Source organism: Cryptomeria japonica, chromosome 11 (genome assembly GCF_030272615.1).
Source record: "Cryptomeria japonica chromosome 11, Sugi_1.0, whole genome shotgun sequence".
Lineage (NCBI taxonomy): Eukaryota > Viridiplantae > Streptophyta > Pinopsida > Cupressales > Cupressaceae > Cryptomeria > Cryptomeria japonica.
The window spans coordinates 640,608,705-640,635,299 of record NC_081415.1 but is presented as its reverse complement, the minus strand read 5'-3'; the positions used below and the strand labels follow the sequence as shown (position 1 = coordinate 640,635,299).

General features: G+C 35.2%; 1 protein-coding gene across 6 annotated transcripts in view; it reads right to left on the bottom strand.

The window, feature by feature from the left end:
- LOC131055869 (uncharacterized) overlaps nucleotides 1-26,595 on the bottom strand; it is an 88,508-nt gene that overhangs the window by 53,584 nt on the left and 8,329 nt on the right. For 3 of the 6 annotated variants that reach the window (XM_057990189.2, XM_057990185.2, XM_057990187.2), the window contains exons 2-4: nucleotides 19,676-19,761; nucleotides 19,100-19,189; nucleotides 15,493-15,573 (exon numbers count right to left, since the gene is read on the bottom strand). The exons of 1 other annotated variant lie outside the window; for it this stretch is intronic. The gene's annotated coding sequence lies outside the window, so the exon portion shown is untranslated. The remainder of the gene's footprint in view (nucleotides 1-15,492; nucleotides 15,574-19,099; nucleotides 19,190-19,675; nucleotides 19,762-26,595) is intronic. 2 more of the 6 variants (XM_059213965.1, XM_059213964.1) reach the window with 1 other exon arrangement.

Sequence of the window (26,595 nt, the reverse complement as noted above, 5' to 3'; positions counted from 1 at the left end):
GCATCAAATGCAATAGAGGAACACGATCTACCTCTCTTTTTCCTTGCCTCAAATATTTGTTCGGGGCCAAGGGATTCCTTCCTAGACGAGCTATCTTTGCTATTTTTGGGGGATCTCTTCCTTCTAGATTTCTTGTATTTGACCATAGTGAAACCCTCTGATGTTCCTACCGAGCCTTGCTCAAAATTGGTGCACCCAGGAGTAAGGGAATCCATGTTGATCCCATTGCCTTGTGTCACAGTCTGCTCTGCATCCAGGGCATCAATAGGGGTGCTAGAAGTACAATAGATACTACTACCAGGGTCTCGCACAGAGGCCTCTGACCCATTGGATGCGCGTAGAGGATCTACCAAGACCTCACCCACAGTAGGATTGTATCCACAATCCTTCAAATCTAGGATAGAAGGATTAATCTCATCAATTTTAGTTTCTTCAACAGGTCCCCTAAATGCAGCCAATTCAAGGCCTTGTCCAGAGGCACTGCTAAGGGTATCTAATATAGGTGGAGCGCCCCTATCCAAACCCTCAAGGCCAAGCATCTGCCAAGAGGAGGCTTCAATTTCCAATTTTTGCTTATGAAGATCTTGCTCAAGAACCTTCCTAGCCTCAGCAGCTCTTCTCAATTTTTCCAACACAAGTTGTTGAGCATTCTGGGATCTCGGGCCCAAGTGAAATTCAAGGTTATCAGCAAGCTCAGAGGGGTCAAAGGGGGCGGATTGATCAGCAGATAGGGCATCCTTAATAGCATTATTGTAGTTCAGAATAGAAACAGCCATCGAGGGAGCCGAAGAGGAAGGGGGGGGGATCGGGAGGGTGAGGGATAGTGAAAGATCCCTGATGGATCCCTTTTACTAATCTCCTGTAATTTTTTATTAATTTAAATTGATTTTTCCTGCTTATTAATATTTTCTTTCAGAAATAGACAGAAGTTGCAGAAGGGTTGGATTCTTTTTGTATTTTGATGATTTTTCAACAAGTAATAAATGAAGTACAAGTACATGAACAAAGTATTGAAAATGAAGTTCATACACAACCAAAACAAATTCGATTCAAGGCAGATTTCTGAATATAAAATCAAATATTTGACCAGACGAAGATTTCCAATAATTTCAGGAAGATTACAATCATGAATAATCCCAACCTAAATGCTGAAAGAGTAACATAACCAGGAATGAAGCTGAAGGAAGATTCCAGCCCACCAAGTGCTGCACGTGGGAAAGAAAGTGGCTACCAGGTACAGCCATACGGCTGCCAAGTACACCCAACTGGTTAGAAACCCCAAACCCCACGCTAAACTCTGTCATAATCACTGAACCTCCAGAAAGAATGTCGTACAATCTCCAAAATGCTAATAGCTGCAAGCAAATCCAAACCACTGTATTGGGGGCTACATCCCAAACAGGTAAGGCATTGGGGTTGGCGTCCCAAATGCTGAAAAGCTCTTCCAGAGCCAAATCTCAAATCCAAGATGTAAATTGTGTAAAAGATAATGAGAATTAGGTCTCAACTTCCTTATAACACCTTCCCACTTAGCTCGAACCCTAAAAGTGACTCAATGGGGCGTTTAGGGTTAAAATGTTATATTTCTCATTTTAAGTTGCCAAGTGCCTAGAAAATGACCCTTTTTCAAATATAAAGAAATCCATTCACAGAAAGGGTCTGAGACAAAAGAGAAATATTTAGAAAAGTCCAAGACCTTTCCAACAAGCTATTACACCAAGGGATACACATCCAGATGAGGCCAAAAACCCCTTATTACTCCAAAATGGCTATAAACATAGCCTTATTTAAATAATAAACGCTAACTTAGGAAATATTAAAAATATAACCCAAATAGCTGCAAACTGCACAAATGACACCACAAACCAAAAAGTCAACCTGCCAACTGTTTGTGACTGAAGTCGGAAATCAAGGATCCACTAGCAGTCTCATCCCTAAAATCTAGGGATGCTCCTAGAAACTAGGAAACAAACCCAAATCCTCTGAAACTGAACCCAAGGAATAATCTCAAGGAGACCCAACCCTGGGTATGGTCATAACCCCCTAAATAGTAGGGATATCCTCCATAAATGTAGGAACTGTCTCCTAAAAATAAGGAACTGCTCCAAACTGATCAACTACTGCCAGAACACCAAGTCCCAGACACTATATAACCACACTGAGTCTCTATCCATCGTTGTCAGCCTACAAGACCCCATAATAAGCTGACTCACATGTCTCTGCTAGACAGAGCTAAAGAGGGGACATGACAGATAGCCGGAGGTGGGGGGAAGAAGTCAGATGGGGGAGGAGTGGGGGGATGAGAGTGAGCAAAGACAATCGGAGGAGGTTCGAAGGGAGCAACCGAGGGTTCAAAGGGTGGAGGACCGGAGGGGTTTTTGGCCCTGATATTTTTCTTAACCAGTAATGGGCATCTGCTTCTAAAGTGACCACTCAATTAACAATAATGGCAGGCATCTATACCACCCATGTACTCAATTGGGCAAAAACATTATAAATTAAATTATGTATATTATAATAATTATATTAATAAATTAAAATTATGTATAATAATAAATAATAAATATAAATTAAAATATTATATATTATATAATATTAATATATGTTAATTTGACAAAATAATATTAATAATTAGTTATTATACTATTAATATAATCTATTTGAACATATATAATTATCATATGTTATTAAACATTTATATTTATTATAATTTAAATTGTAAAATATAAAATATTGAACTATTAATCTATTACAATGTATATTAATATTTTAAACATTTATTAAGCATTATAAATTAAATTATGTATATTATAATAATTATATATTCTAATTAACAAATAAAAAATTTTAAAACCTAAAACTATTAAAAAAAAATCTATTTAAAACAATTAAATCTAAAGTTAAAATCAGTCAAATTAATTTTTTTTTTAAACTATTGCCCGAAGAATTTACAAGGGGCAACATTGAAAGTGGTGACCTGGAAAAATGAAAACCATGCTCAGGTCGAATCATGGAAACCCCATCCCACGTTTGAAAAAGAACCGTCGATTTTTCGTTCTTTCATTTCAATTTTGCCTTCTTTCTCCTCTGCAACAAATCAAATGGTCTATGTCTTGCCACGCGACACGATAAGTAGCAGATTCGTATCTGCATTTTTTCCGGGCATTTTAGGGTTTTCGCAAGCTGTTTAGGGATACCTTGTGCGTTCATGATTTTTTTCCAATTAGACACGTGATTTTTTTGCAAGTAAAACGCGATAACAATCATTAACGATTGTTCACCAGATTTTGGCGATTTTTTGGGGGAATAAATCGGAACCAATGACGATTCCCGATTAATTGCGTCTAATCGCGATTTTTTCCAGATTTATGCTTCTTATTATATAACCACTTTTTCATCCTCCTTTTGTTAGTTTTAACACTTTCAGATTAATATAAACTCAGAAAACTAGAATTTAGTTACCAACTAACTTGATTAGATGAAAGATTTATAGTTTTCCAGATTTAGGCATAACAAAGAAATGAACAAATAAGAACAAGACATGGTTACCCTGGGAAAACCTCCTAGGAGGAAAAACCCAACCAGAAAGGATCCTCGGATCTAATTATGGATTATATTCATATGAAGATTACAACACTTATCTCAAGTACTTGAAGGTGATTGCACTTAGGGCTGATAATGTCTTCCACAAGACTGCACCTTCACAAGCATACCTTTACCACTTCCAACAGCAATCAGATCCAAACCCTAGGTCTGCATAGGAAATCTGCACTTTGTTGGACTACAACCTTAGCCCTCAGTTCACTCTCCTCATGGATGAATTTTGCACCCTTTAATGGTAGATGTAAATCGCTGGTATAGCAGATGTGATTCGCTGTGATATTGCTCCTTCAAATTCGCATTAGGCAGATGTATATATTTCGCATGATGATGTATTGAATGTATTTGATTGAGGTGAAAGTATCTTTATTTATATGATGCCATAACCTTTTATGTCGGCTTATACTAAAATCCATTTGTCGGCTTGACCTTTAATTTATTGTTTTTCCTTTAACCGAAATGCATTAGATAGGGTTGGCCCTATTATGTTAAGCACGCTATCTTGAATGTGGCGTGGGGTTTCATTTATGTAGCGTGGAGTGAAGTGATGTATAGGGCCCAGCCCTATACGTTGGAGAAGGGGGCTGGCCCCCTTGGGTGGATTCCAATGTTGCCCAAGGCAATTGGAATCCGCCATTCCCTAATTATAATCAACACTCCCTCTTAATTAGGGACAAAGATAATCTTACAACCAGGTTACAAGATTAGGGCCCAGCCCTAAGTAATGCATACAATGTTAAATTGTAATCCGAACTTAGCTGTCAACTTCAAATATTCCTGAGAGCGGATCACAACAAGTAACCACAAATAGTATCCCATAGTATCCATCTTGAACTGCCTGTGGAGGGTGAATTCAAAACTTTAACATGCACACTTGCAAGTCATGAATACATATGCAATTATTCATGCACATCATGGAGTCTTTCCATGCCATCGATCACGCATATCCATCATTCATTGTCTTTACCTCAGTCTTCTCCCAAAGAAGAATGTAACATCATAATCTTCCATCTTGTACCCAAGCATGGAGTGGAATTACATAAGCATAAAATGAAAACATAGTCCTCCATCTTGCACACAAACATAGAATGGAATCTAATGAACATAATCTTCCATCTTGCACACAAGCAAGGAATGGAATAAACATAATCTGTAGTCTTCCATCTTGCACACAAGCATAGAATGGAACTACATAACATAGTCTTCCAGTTCGCACACAAGCATAGACTGGATCCACCTTACATTGCCCGCAGAGGGTGGAGAGGATCTTTTCTACTATCTTACATTGCCCACAGAGGATGGTTAACAATTACTCTTCTCCCTGAGAAGATTACAATACCATCTTACATTGCCCGCAAAGGATGGTTTAACAATTACTCTTCTCCCTGAGAAGATTACAATACCATCTTACATTGCCCGCAGAGGATGTGTTGATGTGTATTTTGTACACGACCAAACACAGAATAAAATACCTAAAGGTACCTTATCCTCTCTTGAATAAAGCTCCCGAATGCTGAAGATATCGCAAAAGGATCAATCGGAGAAGCTTCAAGGTTCCTGTTATGTAGGATCTCTACTCATGGATAAGCTCTTTGTGGTATGATGTGATTTTGCTGGAATCACAAGGGGACTTACACTTGATGACTAAACCTCTGATTTGCTTTGAATATTGTTGGAACACAGGATTTCACTAGCCTAGATTTTTTGAAAAAAAAGGAAAAAAGGATGAGGGCGAGGAAAGGATCTAATTCTGACACTAAGAATGTAAGAGCAATGAATGGCCTTTGATGAAATTCTAACTAAGTCTTGTTTTGACATCCCAAGACCATCTCCACAAGGTTAGTGCGATCTTCAAAGGAAAGCTTTATGATGTTCAGATCATCACTACAAGCATAGACACCATCAGGCTGATGCATGTCAATGAAGAAGCGACAATTGAAGTTAAGCTCAAGCTAAATAATTCCGGTTGACTACACAAGGCAAGTCTGCAATCAACAAACTGCTAGTAGTATGGATATACAAATTTCACCATCAATCAAACACATTTCTTCCACTCATCTAATAACATGAAATCAAATCTGAGAAGTATAGAGACCATGCAAATTGTTGAATCGACCTATAGATTTCACCATTTCTTCAATGAAGTTTACAAGTCTTTTACAACAACATCTTGGCAACAATCTTTGCCTTCTCTTTCTATTCTACTCTAACTGCTATTCTATTTGCTATTAATCATTAGCTATTCTAACCTCTATGAACTAACTATTCACCTTCTAACTATTAATGACTAACTATTAGCCTTTACAAATGAGGAGCCAGGGCTTATATAGTGCCCTCAATACAATTCGATGGCTCAGATCAGCTTGAGATCAATGGCCGAGATTTTACAATGAAAACCCTAATTAGGGTTTGTTACAACAAACTCAATTTTGACCAATGAAATAATTGCATCATTTGGACACATTTCTCTGGAATAATCGACCAATGGATAACCAGGGTAAGTACATCGAAGTTTGTGCCATTTTGATGAGCCAAGTACATTGAATCTGGACACGCTGAGGTGGACCAATCTGACTGGAGGCGTGATGACTGGGATGCCACCTTGTCTGACACTTGTAACTTGGTAGATATTCAATTTGATGTTGCTGAGAAGCTAGCTTTAATCAACTCTTCTGAAACTGTCTGCTTCTTCAACGAACCCTTTCTTTATCTCCCTTTGTCTTTGATGTGCAGGATGGATGATGTACCTTGGACTGGAAGAAGTCATCCTTGATGATGCTAGACCGAAAAGGTCGTCCCTGTTGATGTTGGACTGAAGAAGGTTGTCCTTGATGATGCTGGACTGGAGAAGGTCGTCCTTGTTGATGCCGAACTGGAGGAGGTCGTCCTTGATGATGTCTGCTCTTCTTTCATCTGCAAAACAAATCAAGAGATGATTAAGGACACATAATAAATTCATTTCAACATAGCATTTCCTACCTTAAATCATCAACAAGAAGATATCAAAATGAAGTTTGCTTAAAATTCTTTCCAAGGACAGGCTCCATAAGAATTTCGCCCTGGACCCTTTGGAAGGGTCAGGAGCGAATTTTGCATTCCTGGCTCAAATTCTTCTCACCTTGTGATCATACTTGCTTAGATACATGCCCAAGGACGTCCTCATTCTCAACTAGCACCAAGCTTGATGTAAATTTGGGGCAAAAAATGGAGGTTTTAAGAATTTCGCTCTAGACCCTTTGGAAGGGTCAAGAGCGAAATTCAAGTTTTAGGTCTTAATTCCTCATCTCCTTCAATTCAATTCATCCTACAGGGCAAAGAAACATCATTTCAACCTCAACCACGCCTTAGGACTCAACGCCTTGACTTGACACAAGGAGAAAATAGGGATTTTGATGAATTTCGCTCTGGACCCTTTGGAAGGGTCAGGAGCGAAATTCACTTTTTGCAGCTCCCTTCTTCATCATTTCAACTTCAATCCACCTCACAAGGCAAGGAAATACTTCTCTTCTTTCATTCAACCTAAGTTTAACTTGATTTTGCAAGACAAAATAGGTGATTGAAGGATTTTCGCCCTGGACCCTTTGGAAGGGTCAAGAGCGATTTTCCTCCTCTGACCTATAATCATCATTTCTAGAGACAACCATCAACTCAAGGGCAATCACAAGGGCATCTTTTACCTTGGCCTAGGCGAATCTTAGCAAAAATTTGAAAGGAATAGGTAGATTTTGGGATTTTCGCTCTGGACCCTTTGGAAGGGTCAGGAGTGAAAATCTTGTTTTAGGACTATTTCTCCATCCTTTCAACTTCAAATTACCTCCAAGACTTAGAACACCTTGCCTCACTCCCCTCTAGGTCATAAAATCAAAATCTTGACTTGATTTGCAAGGAAAAAGGGGTGATCTTAAGAATTTCGCTCTGGACCCTTTGGAAGGGTTAGGAGCGAAATTCTCATTTTGGCTTCAAAATTTGCATTCTTGGCGACCAAAATCTACTCTGAGGCAATCCAAATGACTTGTCTCACCCTTGTCCACATTTGACTTTGCTCAAATTTTGGAAGAAAAGATGGTTTTTAGGATTTTCGCTCCGGACCCTTTGGAAGGGTCAGGAGCGAAAATCACTTTTTAGGCTCAATTCCTTCATCTTAAATGGTTTTTAGCAACTTAAAGTCACTTTCAGGGGCAACTCCTCCTTGATTTTACCTTAGCCCACACTTGATCTAGCACAAAATTGATAGCAAAGAGAGGTTTTGAGAAAATTCGCTCTGGACCCTTTGGAAGGGTCAGGAGCGAAAATCTCATTCTTGCCCAAAAATCATCATTCTTTCAACTTGAAACTTCATTGGAAGGTAGAATCTCATCTTTCATCGCCCTAGGAACAAGGTTTCAAGCCCAAGAAAGGTCAAAAGGCTAGGCTTGTAAGGAATTTCGCTCTGGACCCTTCGGAAGGGTCAAGAGCGAAATTTCCTTCCCTGGCTAAAATCCTTCATTTTCAACTTTACCAAACACTCTCAAAGGCTAGATCATGTTCATTCTCCTCATCATGTCTTGGACACCAAATCTTAGTCAAACAAGGAAAGAAATGCATCTTAGGAAGATTTTCGCTCTGGACTCTTTGGAAGGGTCAGGAGCGAAAATCTTGATTTAGGCTAAATTCTTCATTACTCCCTTTCAAAACAACTCCAAGAGGCAAAGACAAGCTATCTCACTTCCATCCACGCAATAAAAGACCAAGGACTTGACCTCCTTCAATGCAAAAAAAAAGAGATTTTAGGAATTTCGCTCTGGACCCTTTGGAAGGGTCAGGAGCGAAATTTCCTTTTTGGTCCAAAATCCTTCATTTTTCAATGCTTTCAAACATTCCAAAGGCTACAAGATGTCCATCTTTCCTTTCAAGATACCCTGCAAATCAAAATTTAGTCAAACTTAGGAGGAAATGAGCTTTAAGAAGATTTTCGCTCTGGACCCTTTGGAAGGGTCAGGAGCGAAAATCTCATTCTAGGCTAGATTGCTCACTTTTCAAACTTCAAACCACCTCATAAGGCAAAATTAGATCATTTTCCACATTAGGAACAAGGTTTCTAGTCCATTCAAGGCAACAAATAAGGTTTATGATGAATTTCGCTATGGACCCTTTGGGAGGGTCAGGAGCGAAATTCTCCTTAAGGCCAAAATCTTGCTCTTCAAAATCAACCAACTCCATCTCAAGGCAAGAACATACGAATTCACCCCCAAACATGCCCTAGAAACCAACACTTAGCCAAAATTGGGAAGGAAAAATGGGCTACAAAGATTTTCGCTCTAGACCCTTTGGAAGGGTCAGGAGCGAAAATCATGATTTGAGCTTGATTCTTGACCTTTTCAACTCCAAATCTCTTTGAGAGGCAAACATGGACCCTTCTTCACGCATCCCCATCAAGATCCCGACTTTAGCCTAGGAAAAATGATGAGCTTTCAAGAATTTTGCTCTGGACCCTTTGGAAGGGTCAGGAGCGAAATTCATCCTCTTGACTAAAATCCTTCATTTCATCCATCATCAATCACTCCCTAGGGCTAGAACGTATCAATTTGCCCTTACTATGCCTAAGGAAGCTATAATCCTGGCCTCGACAAGTGAGAATTTGATGCTTAAGGGGATTTTCGCTCTGGACCCTTTGGAAGGTTCAGGAGCGAAATCCCTATTCTTGGCTAGTTTCTCACCTTGGTTTGTCTCATTCTCCTCCAAATTAGATCAAATCAACTTCCTTGTTTCATTACCAAAATATTCCATCACCCAACTGGGTCCAGGCAAGGTCAGACTAGGTTTTAAGGTCAAAGGAAGGCAAAAGGGGAAGATTTCGCTCTAGGAGCGAAATCCTCATTTTGAGCCAATTTCTCACATGTTTTCTCCTCCTCACACCTTGGACAAACTTCATTAGGCCTCCTTTCCTCATGATCAAGCAAATCTCTCCTTTAGGTTGACATATAGCTCCAGTTTTTTGTGGAAAATAGGGTTTTACATGAATTTCGCTCTGAACCCTTTGGAAGGGTCAAGAGCGAAATTCTCCTTTCTAGGCTCAATTCACCTTCAAACTGACTTGACTTTGTCCTAGGCTATATCTTTGATTTATTCCTTCCATTCCTTAGCCAAATTTGCTCAACCACTCACTGACTTCCTCGAACTCAAACGAGACACCACCAGCAAAACCAAGCCTAAGGAAGACCTTAAAAAACGCCCTTAACTTGGAGCATCAACTGACTCACCCTAGCTCAAGTAGAGCCTGCTATCCAGCGATCCTCCTGACAGCACTCACCATGCAAAAGCTAACAGACTAAACCCTAAAAGACCCAGAAAACAAACCCTAGAGAGCAAAAAAACAGGGGTCCCCATTTGCAATGGGGCGATGTGTGAATATGTCACAACGGGATGGTTAACAATTGTTCTTCTCCCTGAGAAGATTACAATACCACCTTACATTGCCCGCAGCGGGTGGTTTGATACAACACAATGTATCACTAAGGTTGAGACTCCCTCTCAACCAAGGCGGTGTTCTCCACAGCTCCAAGTCTATCTTTTGAAGTACTCAAGCATCAAGAGACTTGGTGAGAACATCTGCAACATAGGATTGTCCTACCATAAAACACTGAATTGTCAAGTATCTCTATACAACCCTGATAATAATTCAAAACAGCATAACAAGAATTTTGAGAAACCACACTGCTTCTCTTGATGCAACACTTGCAACAATGTATTTAGCTTCAGCAATACTCAATGCAACTGAGGACTATCCCTGTAGGTCCAGGTGATCGCCACAGGTGAATGCTTGAAGTGTTTTCCTTGTCCGTAACACTTCTTGACCAATCAATCAACCTACCTCTATTCAGATGACTCTGCAATATCATAATTGGCTGCAGACATAGTCAACTTCTTTAAGTTAGTTTCCATATAAGTTTACAATCCATAATTTTAACATAACAATAGAAAACTTGACTTAGAATAATTTCATTAGATCCTTGCCACACTTCTAACCTAGAAGTAATGCATTTTAGGTTTAGATCTTCCATCTCAATTCTGAGCTAATTCTTTCTTATATTAAATCACGAGGCTATCTTTATCAGTCAGAGTTAGATCATCCATATAAGAAAGCATTTCAAATACTTTAAGGAATAGGTTAGAATCTTTACAAAGCCCTGGGCTTATCAAATACTCTTTCATACCAAGAGTTTTATTGAAGATCATAGAGCTCCCTCTTAATCCTCAATATCAGACTGATAGCCAAGCATCATAGATCATAAGTATTCATAAGCAAAGATGAGGAATGCCAACTTCACCTTTTATGAATTGACCCATGGCACAATTATGATCAGGACATATCCTCAACCTTCTTCTAAATGAGTGTGAAGATCCTTATGCCTTATTTCAAAGCTCCCTCTGAAGCCACATCAATCCAAGCTTATGGATTTCTGATGTCAGTATGGCCTTGGCCCTCAGCATACATCACCTACTATATGAGGTTATGTAAGAATGACCTTGGGTGAGGATCACAACATTCATGATAAGTTAGATGCATCCCTTTAACAATATAACCAATGATACATAGAATGTTGAGACAATACTTATGTGACACACAAAAAAAAAAAAAAAAAGAAGTCAACCTGTAACACACAACCTTGAAAACTTGTACATCACCATACAGGTTAATAAAAAAAATCTAATTTTCATAAGGAACTTATAAGGGTTAAGTCATGATCATTTCCTGCCTCACCAGGGCTTCCACAGATTTGAGGCATACAACCATTAGTATAACCTAATAGAGTCTACAATTAGCTCAAAATGTACGGTAGTTATCAACTAGAATATTTCTAAGTCAGCAATATAGTGTATATTATTAATTTCCACAATACTTCACATTTCATGATAGCAAATACTCAACTGAAAGGTCAGTTTTATGTCACTATTATAGAATCATTCAATTGATAGTCAAAACTCAATCAGAACATAGGTGAGGAAGTACCAATAGAATGTTTACAAGGAGAGCGAAGTATACTTAATGAAGATACTATCCAAGCAATGATAGTGAGAGCCTATACTTCCATAAATCAATAGCAATTAGTAAGCTGCAGTATATATAATCAAAATAATTCTGATAAAGGATTTAGATCAACCTCTAGACATCCAACAGCAAATACATCAAAGGAATTAATCTTCGAATCAAGCATTGTGAACAATAAATTCCTAGCTCACTTATTTATGACATTTATTTAATGAATACTTCATTTACTCAATTAGTAGCGATACTTATGTAACTGGCTTATTTTCCCTTACGCACATAGATAAAGGCACATATAAATTAAATGAAGTTCAAAACAAAGAGGAAATATTCAAGCTCGCAATGTCTTTACAAATATGAAGTTCAGCTTTTCTTCTTTGCTTTGATCTTACTCATTGGAACAATTAAGCACTAGATATTTAATGAGGGCATGCATTCCATATTTAATTTTAGTATTTAATTTATCAGGTCACAAACAAGCACGTACACAAAATTTCCCTTACTAGGTTTAGGCCTATTTTAGCCATAATTAATATATTTCAAAATACTTATGACTTCAACTAAATTGATGGAAGACAAAATCTATCTTAACATGAATCAAATTTGTGATATTTCATAGTTCAATTAATTTATCAATTATTAATAAGTAAATTGTTCATTTACCATACTAGAAAACTAATTATATCATACTGGATAAGTAATTTTATCATCCATAATTCTTAATGCAAGTGTCAACCTACGTTACTACTTCAGTTCTAAGGAAGAAGGGGATGTCTATGTTACCAAAGCGCTTAGAGACCAAAATACAATAGGCTCCCTCAAAGTTTACGGGACATTGATCCTTATCCTATCTTGGGAATCATCCTATTGATTGGATTTAGACTGCCCCTCTTTGGAAACAACTCCATTCCCAACTTTCTTAAATACTGACAGTAGTAACAAGCATTAGGCTATAAGTATAATAACTTGTCACATGAAATTAAGTATAACAGTCATACATAATGCAATGCAAAAGAACATTATCAGGTATCATATATTAAGCATACATATTAAGCACATCCCCATGCATACCACCTAGAACAAAGATGTTACTGCCTGTAACTTAATAACAGTTCTGATCCGATCCGATCCGAGGTAATATCACTGGATGCTTTGATTCCTTTCCTTTATGTCTCTCAATATGAGGGAGAGGTCACACCTCCTCATCATGTATGCTCTTTGGCAAGAGACACCCTTTCACCATTAGCACCTTTTGAAAGAGTGCAACTCTTCATTATTTCTACCCTATGAAAGGGACACAACCTTTCACAATCAGATATGCAACTCTTATTAAACAGATCTTAACCACTACATAAAGTTGCAGCCCAAACAAAATAATAAGCCCTTAACAACAACCTTAACCAAGCATCCTCTTATAATATTCGGTTTAACAAGGACTAAATAAAAGATTCATTCATTTAACATTTAATGTTTTCATTGATACCAAAGTCGTCTTATTGAGAGAGATCCTTTTACTAACCTACCACCAAAGAAGGAAGGAACAAGAGACTGAAATTATATGATTAAATCTGGCAGAAAAATTGAGATTCCCATCAAGCTTATCTTCAACTTTCAGCTCCATTGACCTAACCTGTGAATGAGACAAAATCTGGAAATAAAGGAGTCCTAAAATCTGAAATCTGAAAGTTGATCTAGCCTATAGCTCTGATACCATGTTAGTTTTAACACTTTCAGATTAATATAAACTCAGAAAACCAGAATTTAGTTTCTAACAAACTTGATTAGATGAAAGATTTATAGTTTTCCAGATTTAGGCATAACAAAGAAATGAACAAATAAGAACAAGACATGGTTACCCTAGGAAAACCTCCTAGGAGGAAAAACCCAGCCAGAAAGGATCCTCGGATCTGATTATGGATTATATTCATATGAAGATTACAACACTTATCTCAAGTACTTGAAGGTGATTGCACTTAGGGCTGATAATGTCTTCCACAAGACTGCACCTTCACAAGCATACCTTTACCACTTCCAACAGCAATCAGATCCAAACCCTAGGTCTGTATAGGAAATCTGCACTTTGTTGGACTGCAACCTTAGCCCTCAGTTCACTCTCCTCATGGGTGAATTTTGCACCCTCTAATGGCAGATGTAATTCGCTGGTATAGCAGATGTGATTCGCTGTGATATTGCTCCTTCAAATTCGCATTAGGCAGATGTAGATATTTCGCATGATGATGTATTGAATGTATTTGATTGAGGTGAAAGTATCTTTATTTATATGATGCCATAACCTTTTATGTCGGCTTATACTAAAATCCATTTGTCGGCTTGGCCTTTAATTTATTGTTTTTCCTTTAACCGAAATGCATTAGATAGGGTTGGCCCTATTATGTTAAGCACGCTATCTTGAATGTGGCGTGGGGTTTCATTTATGTAGCATGGAGTGAAGTGAGGTGTAGGGCCCAACCCTATACGTTGGAGAAGGGGGCTGGCCCCCTTGGGCGGATTCCAATGTTGCCCAAGGCAATTGGAATCCGCCATTCCCTAGTTATAATCAACACCTTTCATTTCTCCCATAACTAACTACTGCTCTAACACCATATTTAAAATGGAATAGCATATAAACTAAAATTTTATGGATTAGAGCATTACACACAAAAATATTAATATTCAATCATATTGATTTCACTAGGATTCTCTAAATATTTCCATTTCAATCCATTGCCTTATATAGCCTTTGGTTTTTTCCATACAAGTGCTTAGATTTCTTACGATAAACTATTCTCAACATTTAACCTTCAAAGTTTTATTAACACAATTAACTAATTGTTATTTCTTTATATATTTATCTATCTCATAAACTATATGATTTAAAGTGTTAATTCCAACACAAGTCTCCCAGTTGAGCTAGCAAAATTGCCAACATATATATGGTGATCAAAGATTCCTCCAATATTTGGGTGATCTTCAAAAGATTTGGAAGGTTCATGGTTTTCAATGCAAAAATTGCTTCAAAATCAGCTGAAGACATTCATGTGCAACCAAATATTTTTGACAGTTGTCAACTCCAGTAGTTGCTATTTCCAAACAATGGATATGAACCTATTTTAAACATTTGTATTTACTTAATTGTTTTAGGATCAGTTAGCTTTAGGTAGTTTTATTTCTGCTTCTTTTGCAAATAAGGATATGATAACTTTAAACTGATATTTTTTGTGATATTTAATTAATGACTATATATTTTGAGAAAATAAACAAATAATGTTATTTGATGTTAAGCTTGTGTTGCAAAGATAGCTATTCAATTGTAGTTATCGTTTTACAGGATATATGTGTACGTATGTAGATGTGTGTGTGTGTGTGTGTGTGTTATATTGTTTTAAGGGATATAATTGTAGGTATGTATATGTATGTATGTATGTATGTACACACACACATGTATGCATATTCATATACATACACACGTATGTATGTATGCATGTATGTATGTATACATACATACATATATACAAAAGGACTTGTTACTTACAAAAAAATTAAGTTCTCTAACAATCAACAGTTGATAATTTATCTTGCTTGGGGCACATAGTTGAAATTTCAGGCTCCTCGCATTTCATGTGTACAACAAATACATACAGAATACATGCAATAAGCAATTGACTAGACTGCACCTAGGGGATGAAGGCAATGGCATAGAGTCTTCGACAGAAAACATTATCATGTTAAACCTACAATATGGTTATGGAAAGACAATCCTCATAAATATTTTCCCTAAGCACAAAAAAATTAACTTATTGGAATGAGATTAACAGACATGCATGGACTTGTATTCTATGGAAATTACAATAATTAAGCAGATATACCTGGAAGACCGTTCCCAGTTTCTTTAATGCCTTTGCCCGTTCCTTCAGTATGTTTTTTGGAACACTGGTGTCAGTAAGAACCTGAACCCAAACAACCAAAAGTGCATGGTATGAATAAGATTCTTACAACAAGTACATCCTTAATCCTATCTTATAAGTTGTCTAATGAATATGTGCTTGCAGAATAGTCTTAGCAGTTCTAAACTTCTAAGGGCACTGTCTTAGGGAAACCATGGAACTGTATAGATCATTCACCGTCAAGGAGTTGTATGCAACCAACATATCTAGATTCTTTTAAGATTTCAAGTCAGCAGATACACTGCACAAAAAGTACAAATCTCACTATAAGATCAATAGCCTGTATCTATAACCTCGTGACTAGTACACCATGAAATCAATATAATATTACAGGCACAAACCAACTTCTATGAATAGATTGTATGTTATGAACTAAGAACATGCCAATAATATCCTAGAAAAATTTTAACAATCTTAAAAAAAATGTAATATATCTGACACCCACCTTCCCCTCCCCCTCCCCCCAAGCCCTCTCAATAACTAAATAGGATACAATTAGTTCTCAGACAGAAAATATAAACCTGTGGAGAATACAGCGCTCAAAGAGTCAGATTGAGTCACATGCACTTAATAAATGCGTATCTACACTGCTAATGCAGCCAACATCATCAAATATCTCCATGATCAGCATTCCATCTCATTGGAATGCACAGGTAACCAACTGCTGCAACCACCAAGAAAACTAGGGAGTGGTGTTGAATACTAGGTTCACTTGTGATTTTCAAGTAAGATATATGTTGAGCTGTTTCGAATATTGAGTTCATTTTTTTGTTGAGGTAGCTAATCCCAACAACAAATTATAATATATATCATCAAATTGCAGCAGCTAATCTCACTATAATTCATTGATTGTAATTCCAAGATGAAGCAACAATATATTGCTCTGATACGACATGCAAATAGGCTATCATGGGAATGTTGTTCAGTAGATGTCGCAACATACTTCAAAGACTCCAAGATTGGAGTAGATGGTAGGGGCATGATAATAGGCCAAGCCACTATCAGAATGGTGTACGGTAGATATCCTGAGATACTTCAAGGTTGAAGTAAGTAGCAGGGGCATGCAGATTAGCCACCACAAAATACTGTGCAGTAGAAGTACTGAGATACATGAAGATTGGAGAGCATCAAGTGTCAGGTGTTCAAGAGATTGACAGAACAAATATTGAAGGGCAAAGCATTCTCACCTTGATATACTTTTGCATAAACTTGCTAATTATTCAGAAGATAAAGAGATTAAGTTAAGGGAAAATTGTCTCTCAGATGTAAAGGAGGTAAGAGCAGAAATCCTTGTCTGCGTTAGGTTAAATTAAACAAGGTAGGAGAGATTATCTCCTATTTTGAGAAAAAGGGAACCTTCAGAATATGACATTATTTTCCTGGCCAGGTTAAGAGTTATGTAGTATAGGCAGATAAAGGAAGAATGTGGTTAGGTTAGAATTGGATAGGCCTCAGATTCTACACTTTAATCTTGTGGACACTGATACCTGTGTCCTTGACTGAGCCAAAGACGGAGGAGGCAGTTGAACAAGATGTTCAAGAAATTATGGAAAAATATAAAGGCAAGACTGGGTATTCTAGTTCTACAGATATAACCCACCAAACACCATATAGCTTCATAGAAATGTAATAAATCTTTGTCACTGGACCACATTAGAAAAAGGGACAAGAAAGAAGAAGAAAATGAAGGTGTTTCTTATTGCAATAGGATGTGCAACTAGTTAAGTTCAGAGGTGAGGATAAGATCAGTAAGTTCAGGGGTGAGAAACTCTCAAAGGTGGCACCCTGACGTAAATCTTTTGTTTTTTTCTTTTTATTGATTTAATATAACATGTATTGTTTCAATTTTGAGCATAATGCTATCAATGAAGCTATTTTATAAAAATGCAATTTAGTGCATAGACTCCCAGTACCTATAACAAGACTTTTGCTTTTGAAACTCATGATGTCAACTATGTTGAAGCCATTACCTCGCATGCTGCAACATCTGTGAGAGTCTTGCACGTCTTGAATGAAAATGATGTGGACACTGGAAATTATTTTCATTTATTCATCTTACTTCAACGATTCTGGTTTGTTAATAAAGATTTTAGAGTTATTTTGACAACACTTTACAATTCTAGAAGATGTCAAAATGTTGACTAAAGAGATTGTCATCAAGGAACATAAATTTCTATTACTAAACATTTTCTCATCAAGGAAAATAAATTTATGTTATAAACATTTGCATATTTCATAGATAATCATAATATTATGTGTCTGCATACAACATTGTAAAGTTTATTCTTTTATAGTACAGAAAACTAGTTAAACAGATAGTTAAATAGTTGAGTACAGGATGGGCAAAGACTCAGTGCTCGGTAGCTCAGGAGCATGATCAACCATTATAACCTTCAAACCTCTAAAATATTCACCAGATTGGTGCACTGCTTTAATAGTGGGCACATTGTGACTTATTAAGTAGCCAAAGACCACTTGTAAAGAGCTTGGTTTGATATGAAATAAAAATGCAAGTGGAGTTGTTTGTTCCAGGCTATCAAAGGAACCTAATATGGCAAGTATTGCATTGATGAATTAAAATAGAATCTTTATATATAGAAGAAATATAGTATTCTTGATTAAATTCTTCTATTGTTATGCATATGAGATCCTTGGTGGGAGATCACTTGTCGCTTATGTTGAAAGTCTATCAATAGTGGTTATAGAAAACCTAGTTGAATGGAATTAACTTAAATGAAAAATTATAGAAAACCCCAAAATTCAAATTTGTGGAAGACATGTCAGATATTGTAAAGCTCAATTGACTGGAATGAAGCTGAATGCAAAAGTATAGCAAAGCCCAAAATTCAAATCCTAAAGGCATGTTAGATATTGATGCTTGAGCTGATGAAAAAACTAAATGCAAAATTGTAGCAAAGCCCCAAATTCAAATTATCATAACAGATGTTTAGCATTGAAAGCCTACTTGAATGGTATGATATAAAAAAATAAAACATAAAGTTACGGTAAAACCCAAAATTCAAATCCACAGAAAACTTGTCTGGTATAAAAAGCTCATTGAATGGAATAAACATAAACCTAAAACTATGGCAAAACCCCATATTCAGATCTCCATAAGACATGTTATGTCCTGGAAGAGCCACAGAATCTGTTGTAAATCATGGAACTATTCCAACTTTATGTGGCGAGGAAAGAATTCTCCGTCTCTTTGAATCCACTCAAACCTCAATTAAAAATAAGTCGCCCTCTAAAGATTTCATGCTTTAAACAAATTTTCAAACAAAGGATCCAAATGCCGAAATTGTAGAAGACAAGGATCACAATATATATACTCTGTTTCTAAATCTTGGACTAGAAAGATTTCTGCACAACAAAGTCTAACATGAACGAATTGGGCGGATTATAGATTCAACATAACTCAGAATTCGGACTCAAAATTGAATATAAATGAACACATATTATAATCAAACTTGTAGATTTGCAGGAAATTAAGCTCTGGCAATGATATCAGACAAACAATGAACCTAACCTGTAGTCAAAGCAGGGTATCTAGCGAGCTCCTGTCGGTAGTTGTGGATGAAGCTGGTGACGTATAGAGTCTGGTAACGGCCTTGAGCTACTGACGCCAGCAAGCACAAACAGAAGAAGAAAGTTAAGACAATACAACAACATATAATGTGCTCAATGTTTTATCCTGATTCTAGTTGCAGGGTTTCGCAGACAAAATGCATTAAAAAAACAAATTCTAGTTACCTGCGTATGAGGGGGAACATTACAATTTATTTTCCTAATTGTCATAAATCTACAAAACGAATTCTGAGACAACACTGCGCCTTTAATCATGGAAAGCAAAAACCGTAACTACAGGGTTTTGTTGATGAAATGCAGGAAGACAAACAAAAACTTACTTGCGACTGAAGGGAACATTAACACTTGAATCCCATAATTATTAATAGACCACAAAATGAATTCTGTAACAGAACTAGGGCTCCATCCATGAAAGGTTGAAGAAACTAAAAATCTAATTACAAGTTTGAATAATAAAATAAACAAATACAGAATTCAACTCAATTGGGTATGAAGGGAGAATAAATTTTTAAGTTACCCGTATGTGCCTTCTTCAATCTGCTTGAGCTTTTCGAAGCAATGTATGCTGTGAGAACACCATGCAAGGGCTCGCTTCAAATTGAGCTAAACAAAAAACAATACGAGCTTTAAAAAAAATCCCTACTCCGTGCTTCTTAATTGTTACATCAGCAAATTATGAACTGGCCTGTACCTGCAGTTTTTTCTTCTAATTTTCATAATTAAAACGAAAAAAACCACATAAAAAAAAGCAAAATATCACCGAAAATGCTATTTATCAAATCTAGATGTTAGAAACTAATTGAAAAACATTTACCATCAATTTGCACAAATTAATAGGGAAGAGTTAACCGAAAACATTAGTTACCTGCCTATATAGTAGGCAGGGACTAATAATAATATGCAAGACGATTCTAAACTCAGCTTAACCGAAAACATTAGTTCCTTACTAGGGACTAATAAAGTTGGAAGATGAAAAAACTAAGCATCCATTAAGGAAGAGGGATTCTTAGTTGAACACTCCTAATTTTTATAGTGAAGTGTGGCATTCGTTTGTTTGTTTTTTTAAATTAATGTATCATTTTTTTTAAATGTATTTTATATTTTTGTTAAATTAGAAAAATAAATCTATATAAAAAAAATTTATTTGTATGGTCAATATTTGAATTTAACTTATATAAATATCATTTAAGAAAGTTCAAGTACACCAAAAAAAGGTATATGTTTTAATAAACTATCATTGGCAATCACATATTTTTTCCACAAAAGTAAGATAAGATATCATTATCAATAGTCTATGTTTTAAAAATAATCAATAGTATACTCAAGTAGTACTTATATGCACAACTATTAGAACCACCTTTAGAACCACCTTGCTCCATGGATATTCAATTCCTCCAAAATATCAAATCAACCTTTTTTCATAATAACAAATCAATCAACATCATTTATGGAGCACACGGAACTTAGTCCATTTCAATGTATAGGGTAACCATTAAATGGAAAGCTCTTTCAAATATCTTTTGAAACTTAATTTTGAGGGAGTGGCTTAGGGTAAACCAAGGCTATCCTAAGTGTGTTGTCTCATTAGGACCTCAAACAAATCTCTAATTCATGTTTATTCCAAGAAACTCTCTTGGGACTAAAAATGAGAAGGCTCAAATCTTAGTCTTGGATCTCTCACTTAACAATCAAATGTTTTAATTTTGCAACTATTCATAGAAGGGGTATCAACACATTAGGATAAATTAGAAAAAAAATGTACATAAAAAAATTACATTTAGGTGGTCAACATTTGAATTTAACTAACATAAATATCATTTAGGATAATGCAAGTACACAAAGAAATATGTATGTTTTATAAACCATCATTCACAATCACATATTTTTTCCACAAAAGTAAGATAAGACATCATTATCAATAGTCTATGGTTTAAAAACCAATACTATACTCAAGTAGTACTTATATGCACCACTATTAGAGCCACATTGCTCCATTAATATTCCTCCAAAATATCAAATAAATTTGTTCATAATAACAAGTCAATCAACACCATTTATGGAGCATAGGGAACTCAATCCATTTCAATATATTTGGTAACCATTAAATGGGAAGCTCCTTCAAATATCTTTTTGAAATTTAATTTTTAGGGAGTGGCTTAGGATAAACTAAGGCTTTCGTGAGTAGGTTGCCTCACTAGGGCCTCAAACAAAACTTTAATTCATATCTATTCCAAGAAACTCTTCCTTGGGACTAAAATGAGAAGGCTCAAACCTTAGTCTTGGATCTCTCAATGGCAATCAAATGCTTAATTTTGCATCTATTCGTAGAAGGAGACTCCATATTATTGAGTAAAACCATTAGAAAGAACATTACTACTAAATTATCCTATTAAAGGGTTAAGAGATTGTAAGAATTTAGAAAGAAGACAATGTTGGAAAATTCTAGATTTCACTATCAAATTGAAGTTTGATGGTGCATCAAGGGGACACTCAACTTAATAGAAGCAAGATACTTACTATGTAAACGGAGATTTCATGATAGAGGGATCAAATTATCTTGGATTGAAAGCTAATAATACAATTCAATAAGAGGTTTTAATTTGAGGTTTAAACATTGCTTGTAAGGTGGGCTATCAAGAAAGGAGACTCTCAAGCAGTGATAAATGAGCTAAAAAAAAGCACACAGCCCAAGTTCCAATCCTACAAGGGTATTGTAACCATTGGTTACTAAATAATAATTTGAGTTACTTGGGAGTGTGAGATTTTTCTCATGAAAGGTTTAATTTACTTTTATGTTCTTCCTTGTAATGTATGATCAATTTAATTTTTGCACATACCTCCTCTCATATATTTTTATAAGAAACATATATTTACACCTTTGATTTCTTTCAAAAAATAACTTGGAGTCTTGAAGGATATACATGTCTCCAAAAAAGGTTTTGGTAGAAAAATAATTTTTTGGAGTGTGTTGAATGTGTAGACACCTAAAATTGTCATGTCTAATTAAATAAATATCTTTATTTATTTATCTTAAGCCTAATTCTTCTATTAATTAAATAAATCTTTATTTATTTAATTAATTCGTTTATCCTCTTCTAGCCTTATTTCTCATTTAAATAAATACATTTATTTATTTAAATTATCCTTTTTCTAAATTAAATGAATATCTTATTTATTTAATTATCCCACTTCTTCTATTAATTAAATAAATATTTATTTATTTATTTAATTCATTAACCTTTTCCACCCATGACACATGTCATTCATCTCTTAATTCATACACTACCTACCCTCTCATTATTTTATTATTTTCTCTACCTACCCTCTAATCATAGCCGACCATTTATCTTTTACACCTCTCAATCTTATCCCTTCGTTTCTTATAGTGCCTTCTATATAAGGAGATGCTTCCTTCATTATCAAACCCTGACTACCCGATGATTATTCGACTACACTATGCCTTTGCACTTGCATATGCGATCCTACTTGCAACCACATTTCCATTTTTTGTTGAGCTCTTGTGCACATATAAAATCTGAGAGCAAATATATCAAGCAAGATCAATGGAGATAGGAAGAATGGAGATCCAAACCCTATTGGACATGTGATGGTATAATCTTTGTGATTTCATTTGATTTGCATTGTCTTAGGTAATCTTCATATGTTATGGTGGATCTTTGTTGTTGTTAGGCTAGGGTTTTGTGGTTGAATCTATTTAGTCTTTCGATATTGTTGTTATCCATTTTCATCGTATACAGAATGATTTCATCCATAATACAAGATTAATTCACACACGTGCATGTGTGTGTGTGTGCATGTGCATGTATGCACACACGTGCGTGCGTATACACACACACACACGAACAAGTTTCAACATTATGTCAACACTTGTTATAGCATACTTGATAATAAAAAAATCATATGGTTGATAGGTGTGTGAAACATGCTCCTTATGGTTATTACAATTCTATCCATTATTAAAATTGTACACAACTACCTCATAACTAGATTTATATCTATGGTAGAATAACAAAATAAGACTAGCTTGACTAAATCCCTTTATATCCTCTATGATTTTATGGAGGGCATACTTGGGAGTAATTTCAAACACTAGGTTACTATATCACCAAATCCTTTTATAATTTAATGAATATTATTTGATTGGCATTAAACCACATAGGAGAAAATCTAAGTGGGATTCAAAATAAAGTTGGTAGGTTTAAAGATATGCATCATGAAATAATCTCTAATTCAAAACCCTAATAAGTTGTAAGGAATACAAATCAAGTATAATTGAATGTTATAGGTAGGGTTATTGTGGTATATTTGAACCATGATTTATCACCCTGTGTATTATCCATGAAAAATTATTAAATATATATCTATATAATATAATATCAAAAAATATCCAATGGTTCCATTTTTTGCATATACATCTATAGAGGTAGTTGTCACTACAACATTAGTGAAGTCGCATGTCATTGATCTTGACTGTATAGGTTAGGCATTGGATATTATCATTAGAATAAGCTTGCTACACATATTTATGATTAAGATTAAGCACAAGTTGACCTAGTAATTGTGTGGCTCTTAGTAAATTAGGAGCATGATTAGTAGTATTTGGTAGAATAGTTGGTTGTTGGGGCAATACTTGGGATGGCTATAAGTATCCTACATTAAGATTGTGTCATGATTGATTTCTTCATCATTGTTATTGTTTCCAATAAGATTGTATCCATCTAGATGACACATATTTCAACTATGGTGGAGGAGGTTGATTATACCATGGAGAATTATTTGCAATAGAATTTGAAAAAGGAGTGCATAGACACCTAAAAATGGCATGCGTTTACATCTTGTCATTGCCATCATTTTCTCTCATTATTTCTTCTATTCACATTAAATTAATAATTTTTAATTATTTAATTAAGCTAATATTTCCTCTCTTCATCTATCATAATCAAATAATTTTTTTGTTTAATTATCCTATATATTAATTAATAATTTTTATATTTAATTTTAAATCATCATTCTCCCTACAAAATTAGTTAAATAATTTTATCATTTACTTAATTCATCTTTTAGTCAACTATAATCATATAATTTTTTTAAATTATTTTAATTACCTAACACTTCTTTCAGAATTGAATAGTTATCAAATAATTTATTTAATTTCTTACCAAAAAGAAAAAGAAAATTAATATTTTATTTTTGTTCCCTTTTCATTAGATCCCTCTTAATTTTTCCACCTCATCAATCCATGTATTTTAGGTCTTACCCTCTTTCACATTTTCCCATCCATTGATTTTTCTAATTAATTTCCCCCATTGATCAAATGTTAACTGAAACATATAAATAAAACCCGTCATTCATTCATTTCAACTAGCTATCACATATACACTAAATCACATTATTACCAAGAGATCGTTGCCTATAAGCATTATCAAGTACCAAGCATCTCAAAATCATTGTGCTATTATGGTTGTGCTAAAATTATAAGAACAACCCATATATCAAGCATTCAAGTAAATATCAAAGAATCAATTAAGCAATCTAAGGTCTTTTCTATGGTATTATTGTTTTATCAATTGATTTTATGCATAGATCTTAGACTTTGTTGAGAGAGTGTGAGTGTGAATTGTGATCTCACATTGCATTGTTCTATTTATTTAGATTCATAGTTTCATCTGTCACAAGGAGCATTATGAATAATGGATCCTAAGGAATACCTTGCCTTTGAATTCTTGTTTTCCTTTGTGCTAGGTAAAATACTTGGTCATCTTGATCTTCTAGCACCTTGAATTTTGGTTGTTCATTCTTGTCTTCTATGCTTGCCATCATTTTGCATTCATAGTCTCTCTTCCTATAGCAACAATGTGGAGGTATTATACTAAAGATGCTTCTACATCTCCATGTTTCTTCTTTCTATTCAGATTATCTAGTTAATTTTCCATATGGTTGATTTTGTCTTGCTTCACATGTCATTTAACAATTTCCTAATCTCCATTCATGAGATACTCGTATATATTTTGGTAGTCATTGCTCTCAAGTTACGTGTCTTCATCATTATGTATCAGTGTGAATAGTTCCTACATATTTTGGAAAAAAACTCCCAAGCAACTTATGATATGTCACCACCTCTTAGTAAGTCAAGCGCATCTAGGAAATCATCATTTACTTCCCTTAAGAAAATTATTTTGAGGGAATCCCATGTTAGCTTGCTCTATTGGGAACTCTAGATGAAAACTAGGAATATTTCAACATAGTATTCCAGTGATTCATCTTCTTTCTGACTCATTCTGAAAATATAACTTCTTCTCATGTCCCCTCTGTAGTATTCCTTGTATTTTGACAAAAATTTCTCCTTCATAGTATTCCAATTAGTTAGTACATTTCTTCCTTGTCCCATAAACCATATTAATGTGAAGTCCTTGAGTGTGGTTGGTAATAATTTTAATTGATGTGCATAAATGGTGTTGTCATAACTTCTATAGAGAAAATCAAATTCATATACAAATATATTGAGATCCTTTATTATAAGGCCATGAAAATTGGGAAGAGTAGAGAGAGGTATATTTTTCATGACAACATTCATTTCTTGGTTAGAAATAAGGAATTCAAAAGTAGTAGTTTCAAGAGGTTGTTCTCCTCCTCCACTAACATCCCCCATTTTTTCTACGAATTGGAATCAGGGGTCAATTCAGGAGATTAAAGTAGTAAACTAGAACTAAAACTATAATCAAGGGTTGATGGGGGAGATTGACATAGTGGATTAGCTTTGGGTTTTTGTGTATCAAGAATTTGAGGTCCAAATGTTTGTTCTACTCTTGTTTCTTCCATTGCTATTTATGTATTCTTGTGAGGGGTGTAGGTTGGAAGAAATTTTACTAAAGGATCTCTCCTTTTCATGCAACAATTGTGTGCTACTTCCCACCTTTCTTATGTGGTATTAGTATAAAATTTAATATTTGATGTGATATCTAATGATCCTTAATGCTTAAAGTAAGCCTAAGAAAACATGAAATAAATTTTAAAAACCTAGATACGTGTATAGCTTGGTACCATCCCTAGAAGAGGCACAAAAACAATATGTTTTCATTTAACTTGGGGTAGCTAAGTCATGCACATCTACTTGTTAGATAAGAGTATCTCTTATCAAGAAATTATAAGTCATGCAAGGTTACATTAAATATAAACAAGGGATATGTTCTTGTTATTCAACATCAATACTATATTTATGGCTAGAGAGATATGGTATTCTTGAGATTGCTTAAATAAGTATAGTGCAAAAATTATTAAATTGGAATGTACCTGTTATTAAACTAGAATAACTATGAAAAAGAAGATAATAGTGCTACAATTTATTCTACAAAGTTAAGCTATGGGTATATATAAACTCAATTGGAAATCCTATAACTGGTACCGATAAGTGATTGT